The following is a 7,500-nucleotide window of genomic DNA, read 5'->3' as shown; positions in this document are numbered from 1 at the left end:
TGTGTGAGGGAGTGTGTGTGTGTGAGGGAGTGTGTGTGTGAGGGAGTGTGTGTGTGTGAGGGAGTGTGTGTGTGTGTGAGAGTGTGTGTGTGTGAGGGAGTGTGTGTGTGAGGGAGTGTGTGTGTGTGAGAGTGTGTGTGTGTGAGGGAGTGTGTGTGTGAGGGAGTGTGTGTGTGTGAGGGAGTGTGTGTGTGTGTGAGGGAGTGTGTGTGTGTGAGGGAGTGTGTGTGTGAGGGAGTGTGTGTGTGAGGGAGTGTGTGTGTGTGAGAGTGTGTGTGTGTGAGGGAGTGTGTGAGGGAGTGTGTGTGTGTGAGGGAGTGTGTGTGTGTGAGGGAGTGTGTGTGTGTGAGGGAGTGTGTGTGTGAGAGTGTGTGTGTGTGAGGGAGTGTGTGTGTGTGTGAGGGAGTGTGTGTGTGTGAGGGAGTGTGTGTGTGTGAGGGAGTGTGTGTGTGTGAGGGAGTGTGTGTGTGAGAGTGTGTGTGTGTGAGGGAGTGTGTGTGTGTGGGAGTGTGTGTGTGAGGGAGTGTGTGTGTTTGAGGGAGTGTGTGTGTGTGAGGGAGTGTGTGTGTGAGAGTGTGTGTGTGTGTGAGGGAGTGTGTGTGTGGGAGTGTGTGTGCACACCGAGATGGGGAGAGGGATAAGGAGACACGAGGCAGTAGTTTGTTGACTGGTTTTTATTGTTAATGAGGAAATGTTCCAGTTGCTCCTCACCAGAGAAAAACACTCAACATTATTCCGACAGAAACAGCTTCACATCACATTGTTCAGAGACAGCATTAACAGTGTGTGTGAGAGGGAGCGTGTGAGAGAGAGTGTGAGAGGGAGCGTGTGAGAGAGAGTGTGAGAGGGAGCGTGTGAGAGTGTGTGAGAGGGAGCGTGTGAGAATGTGAGAGGGGGCGTGTGTAAGAGAGAGTGTGAGAGGGAGCGTGTGAGAGTGTGTGTGAGAGGGAGCGTGTGTGAGCGTGAGAGGGAGCGTGTGTGTGTGAGAGAATGTGTGTGTGAGAGTGTGTGTGAGAGGGAGCGTGTGAGTGTGTGAGAGGGAGTGTGTGTGTGTGTGTGAGAGGGAGCGTGTGTGAGAGAGTGTGAGAGAGAGTGTGTGTGAGGGAGTGTGTGTGTGTGTGTGTGAGTGTAAGAGAGAGGTTGTGTGTGTGTGAGAGAGAGAGCGAGTGTGAGAGTGTGTGTGAGAGATTGTGTGTGAGTGTGAGAGGGTGTGTGTGAGAGTGTGTGTGTGTGTGGGAGTGTGTGTGTGAGAGAGAGTGTGTGTGTGTGAGGGAGTGTGTGTGTGAGGGAGTGTGTGTGTGTGAGAGTGTGTGTGTGTGTGAGGGAGTGTGTGTGTGAGGGAGTGTGTGTGTGTGAGGGAGTGTGTGTGTGTGTGAGGGAGTGTGTGTGTGTGAGGGAGTGTGTGTGTGAGGGAGTGTGTGTGTGTGAGAGTGTGTGTGTGTGAGGGAGTGTGTGAGGGAGTGTGTGTGTGTGAGGGAGTGTGTGTGTGTGAGGGAGTGTGTGTGTGTGAGGGAGTGTGTGTGTGAGAGTGTGTGTGTGTGAGGGAGTGTGTGTGTGTGTGAGGGAGTGTGTGTGTGTGAGGGAGTGTGTGTGTGTGAGGGAGTGTGTGTGTGTGAGGGAGTGTGTGTGTGTGAGGGAGTGTGTGTGTGAGTGTGTGTGTGTGTGAGGGAGTGTGTGTGTGTGGGAGTGTGTGTGTGAGGGAGTGTGTGTGTGTGAGGGAGTGTGTGTGTGTGAGGGAGTGTGTGTGTGAGAGTGTGTGTGTGTGTGAGGGAGTGTGTGTGTGGGAGTGTGTGTGCACACCGAGATGGGGAGAGGGATAAGGAGACACGAGGCAGTAGTTTGTTGACTGGTTTTTATTGTTAATGAGGAAATGTTCCAGTTGCTCCTCACCAGAGAAAAACACTCAACATTATTCCGACAGAAACAGCTTCACATCACATTGTTCAGAGACAGCATTAACAGTGTGTGTGAGAGGGAGCGTGTGAGAGAGAGTGTGAGAGGGAGCGTGTGAGAGAGAGTGTGAGAGGGAGCGTGTGAGAGTGTGTGAGAGGGAGCGTGTGAGAATGTGAGAGGGGGCGTGTGTAAGAGAGAGTGTGAGAGGGAGCGTGTGAGAGTGTGTGTGAGAGGGAGCGTGTGTGAGCGTGAGAGGGAGCGTGTGTGTGTGAGAGAATGTGTGTGTGAGAGTGTGTGTGAGAGGGAGCGTGTGAGTGTGTGAGAGGGAGTGTGTGTGTGTGTGTGAGAGGGAGCGTGTGTGAGAGAGTGTGAGAGAGAGTGTGTGTGAGGGAGTGTGTGTGTGTGTGTGTGAGTGTAAGAGAGAGGTTGTGTGTGTGTGAGAGAGAGAGCGAGTGTGAGAGTGTGTGTGAGAGATTGTGTGTGAGTGTGAGAGGGTGTGTGTGAGAGTGTGTGTGTGTGTGGGAGTGTGTGTGTGTGAGAGAGTGTCTGTGTGAGGGAGTGTGTGTGCATGAGAGTGTGTGTGTGTGAGTGTGTGTGTGAGAGTGTGTGTGTGAGAGGATGTGTGTGAGAGAGTGTGTGTGAGTGTGTGAGAGAGTGTGTGTGTGAGACTGTGAGTGTGTGAGAGAGTGTGAGTGTGTGAGAGAGAGTGTGAGTGTGTGTGAGGGAGTGTGTGTGAGAGAGTGCGAGAGAGTGTGTGTGAGTGACAGAGTGTGTGTGAGAATGTGTGTGTGTGAGGGAGTGTGTGTGTGTGTGAGTGTGTGTGAGAGAATGTGTGTGTGTGTGTGTGTGTGAGAGAGTGTGTGTGAGAGTGTGTGTGTGAGGGAGTGTGTGTGAGAGTGTGTGTGTGGGAGTGTGTGTGTGAGAGTGTGTGTGTGGGAGTGTGTGTATGTGAGGGAGTGTGTGTGTGAGGGAGTGTGTGTGTGGGGGAGTGTATGTGTGCGGGAGTGTGTGTGAGAGAGTGTGTGAGGGAGTGTGTGTCAGAGAGTGTGTGTGTGAGGGAGTGTGTGAGGGAGTGTGTGTGTGAGAGTGTGTGTGAGTGTGTGTTTGTGAGAGTGTGCGTGTGTGTGTGTGAGGGAGTGTGTGTGTGAGGGTGTGTGTGTGAGGGAGTGTGTGTGTGAGTGTGTGAGGGAGTGTGTGTGTGAGGGAGTGTGTGTGTGAGGGAGTGTGTGTGTGAGAGTGTGTGTGTGTGAGGGAGTGTGTGTGTGTGAGGGAGTGTGTGTGTGTGTGAGGGAGTGTGTGTGTGTGAGGGAGTGTGTGTGTGAGGGAGTTTGTGTGAGAGTGTGTGTGTGTGAGGGAGTGTGTGTGTGTGAGGGAGTGTGTGTGAGAGTGTGTGTGTGAGGGAGTGTGTGTGAGAGTGTGTGTGTGTGAGGGAGTGTGTGTGTGTGAGTGTGTGTGTGTGAGGGAGTGTGTGTGTGAGGGAGTGTGTGTGTGTGAGGGAGTGTGTGTGAGGGAGTGTGTGTGTGAGGGAGTGTGTGTGTGAGAGAGAGAGTGTGTGAGAGAGAGTGTGTGAGAGAGAGTGTGAGAGGGAGTGTGTGTGAGAGGGAGTGTGTGTGTGAGAGAGTGTGTGTGTGAGAGAGTGTGTGTGAGAGAGAGAGTGTGTGTGAGAGTGTGTGTGTGAGAGAGTGTGTGTGTGAGAGAGTGAGTGTGTGTGAGAGTGGGTGTGTGTGAGGGAGTGTGTGAGGGAGTATGTGTGTGTGTGAGAGTGTGTGTGTGTGAGGGAGTGTGTGTGTGTGAGGGAGTGTGTGTGTGTGAGGGAGTGTGTGTGTGTGTGGGAGTGTGTGTGTGGGAGTGTGTGTGTGGGAGTGTGTGTGTGTGAGGGAGTGTGTGTGTGTGAGGGAGTGTGTGTGTGAGGGAGTGTGTGTGTGAGGGAGTGTGTGTGTGAGGGAGTGTGTGTGCACACCGAGATGGGGAGAGGGATAAGGAGACACGAGGCAGTAGTTTGTTGACTGGTTTTTATTGTTAATGAGGAAATGTTCCAGTAGCTCTTCACCAGAGAAAAACACTCAACATTATTCCGACAGAAACAGCTTCACATCACATTGTTCAGAGACAGCATTAACAGAGTGTGTGTGAGAGAGTGTGTGTGTGAGAGAGTGTGTGTGTGAGAGAGAGTGTGTGAGAGAGAGAGTGTGTGAGAGAGAGTGTGAGAGGGAGTGTGTGAGAGGGAGTGTGTGTGAGAGAGTGTGTGTGTGAGAGAGTGTGTGTGAGAGAGAGAGTGTGTGAGAGAGTGTGTGTGTGAGAGAGTGTGTGTGAGAGAGAGAGTGTGTGAGAGAGAGTGTGTGAGAGTGTGTGAGTGAGTGTGTGTGTGTGTGTGTGTGAGAGAGAGTGTGTGTGTGAGAGAGTGTGTGTGTGAGAGTGTGTGTGAGAGTGTGTGTGTGAGAGAGTGAGTGTGAGTGAGAGAGTGAGTGTGAGTCAGAGAGTGAGTGTGAGTAAGTGTGAGTGAGAGAGTGAGTGAGAGAGTGTGAGTGAGTGTGAGTGAGAGAGTGTGAGTGAGAGAGTGTGTGAGAGTGTGAGTGTGAGAGTGTGTGTGTGTGTGAGAGAGTGTGTGTGTGAGAGTGTGAGAGAGTGTGAGTGTGAGAGAGTATGAGTGTGAGAGAGTATGAGTGTGAGAGTATGAGTGTGTGAGAGAGTGAGTGTGAGAGAGTGTGAGTGTGAGAGAGTGTGAGTGAGTGTGAGTATGAGTGTGAGAGAGTGTGAGTGTGAGAGTGTGAGTGTGAGAGGCTGTGTGAGAGATTTGGGCTCTAACCAATGTAATTGCCAGCCTAACACAACGAGTGCAGAAATCCTCTCCTTGCCTCAGTCCAAAATGGGCGCGCCGATCCGGAGGCTGTGAGGCCTCTGCCTGCTCCACATGGTCCCAGAGCCTCCAGCAGGCGGTGGTGGGGGGGGGGGGGGGGCGTGGGAATCGGCCTCTCAACACTGAGTGTCTCAAACCCCCTCCCAGAATTGGATCCAATGTGATGAGATCTCTCTTTCTCCCGAACTCCACAGAGTGTCGACCTGTTCCGCTCAATCTCTCATCGGGCAGTCCCTCTCGCTCCAGGAATCGGCCCAGTGACCCTTCTCTGAACTGCCTCCAACCCGAGTCTATCCCTCCCTCAGTAAGGAGACCGGAACTCTGCGCAGTACTCCAGCTGCGGAAACACCAGTGCCCCGGACAGTTGTAGCGAGACTCCCCGACCTTTACACTCCATCCCCCTTCGCAATGAAGGCCGTTTGCCTCCTCACCACTTGCTGTCGCTGCATCCCAACCTTCTGCCCTTCAAAATCCAGGACCCCCCAAGATCACCCCCCTCCCCAAAATGTCATCAAATCACATCTTTGAACAAATATCCTGCCTTTCCATCCTTGTGACCCGAAGTGAGTAACCTCCACGTCCCCCTCACTCCACTGCGCCTTGTTACCCACTCACTTCACCTGTCCCTATCTCTTTGTGTCCTCCACACAGCTTACCTCCCCACCCAGCTCAGTATCGTCGCCAAACTTCGATACCTCGCTCTCTCGCCCCCATCGGAATCATGAATATCGATTGTAAATAGCTGGGGCCCCAGCGCCGATCCCTGTGACCCTCCATTAGTCACAGCTACTAACTCAAAAATGCCCCGTTTCTGCCCACCTTCTGCTCCCAATCCTCTGTCCATGCAAAGATAGTCCACAGCCCCCCCACTTTTGTCCATTAGCCTTTTGTGTGGCACCTTATCAAATGCATTTTGAAATTCCAGGTACACCACATCTACAGGTTCCCCTCGATCTACTCCACAAGTTACTGTCGATGTCCTTTAGACTCCCAACTCTGGCCAATTAGTGCTGAATGGAATTGAAGACAATGAAACGCCCTAAACCCCTTCCAGAGAACATTTCTCCAACACAATCTGACCCCAAGCCTCGCAAGGAAACATTAGCAACAGGCAACCAAGTGCTCAAAGAGAGAGGTTTTAAGGAGAGAACGAGACAGAAGGCAGGGGAGACAGAGAGGGCGGGAGGGAGAGAGAGAAGGAGAGACAGAGAGGGCGGAAGGGAGACAGAGAGAGGGCGTGAGGGAGACAGAGAGAGAGAGCGGGAGGGAGACAGAGAGAGGGCGGGAGGGAGACAGAGAGAGGGCGGGAGGGAGACAGAGAGAGAGGGCGGGAGGGAGACAGAGAGAGAGAGAGCGGGAGGGAGACAGAGAGAGGGCGGGAGGGAGACAGAGAGAGAGCGGGAGGGAGACAGAGAGAGGGCGGGAGGGAGACAGAGAGAGAGGGCGGGAGGGAGACAGAGAGAGAGAGAGCGGGAGGGAGACAGAGAAGGAGAGACAGAGAGGGCGGAAGGGAGACAGAGAGAGGGCGTGAGGGAGACAGAGAGAGAGCGGGAGGGAGACAGAGAGGGCGGGAGGGAGACAGAGAGAGGGCGGGAGGGAGACAGAGAGAGGGCGGGAGGGAGACAGAGAGAGGGCGGGAGGGAGACAGAGAGGGCGGGAGGGAGACAGAGAGAGAGCGGGAGGGAGACAGAGAGAGGGCGGGAGGGAGACAGAGAGAGAGAGAGCGGGAGGGAGACAGAGAGAGGGCGGGAGGGAGACAGAGAGAGAGCGGGAGGGAGACAGAGAGAGATGGAGAGGTTTAGGGAGTGAATTCCAGAGTTTAGACCCCCCCAGGCAGCTGAAGGCACGGCCGCCAATGGCGGAGCGATGGGAATCGGGGGATGCTCGAGTATTCGGAATTGAAGGATAGCAGAGATATCGGAGGGTTGTAGGAGGTAACAGAGATAGGGAGGGAGCGAGGGAGGGGGCGATGGAGGGATTTGAACAGGAGGATGAGGATTGTAGGGGCTGGAGGAGGTTACAGAGATAGGGAGAGAGGGAGGGATTTGAACAGGAGGATGAGGATTGTAGGGGCTGGAGGAGGTTACAGAGATAGGGAGGGAGGGAGCGAGGGAGGGATTTGAACAGGAGGATGAGAATTGTAGGGGCTGGAGGAGGTTACAGAGATAGGGAGGGAGCGAGAGAGGGATTTGAACAGGAGGGTGAGGATTGTAGGGGCGGGAGGAGGTAACAGAGATAGGGAGGGAGCGAGGGAGGGATTTGAACAGGAGGATGAGAATTGTAGGGGTTGGAGGAGGTTACAGAGATAGGGAGGGAGGGAGCGAGGGAGGGATTTGAACAGGAGGATGAGAATTGTAGGGGCTGATTTATGTAAAGTGTCCAACCCAACCTCCTCTCAAAACCTCTCTCTCTTTGTCTCTTTCCCTCTCTCTATTCATGTCTCTCTCTGTCTGAATCTCCCTCTGTCTCTCTGTCTGTTTTTCCCTCTCTCTGCCTCTCTATTCATGTCTCTCTCTCTCTCTGTCTCGCTCTCTCTCTCTCTGTCTCTCTCTCTCTCTGCCTCTCTATTCATGTCTCTCTCTCTCTCTGAATCTCCCTCTCCCTGTGTCTTGTGTCTTTACGAAATGGATTTGAGTCATGTTTCTTGTGACGGAAGTTTGTGTCGAAGTCAGTTCTATTTTCCCTGTGCTACTTTGTTTACAACTGGCAGCCCACACGCTGAACATGTAGAAGCATCGTCATTATTGGAG

Source organism: Mustelus asterias, unplaced genomic scaffold, assembly GCF_964213995.1.
Source record: "Mustelus asterias unplaced genomic scaffold, sMusAst1.hap1.1 HAP1_SCAFFOLD_1221, whole genome shotgun sequence".
NCBI classification, from domain to species: domain Eukaryota; kingdom Metazoa; phylum Chordata; class Chondrichthyes; order Carcharhiniformes; family Triakidae; genus Mustelus; species Mustelus asterias.
Note: the sequence above shows the minus strand (reverse complement) of the source record.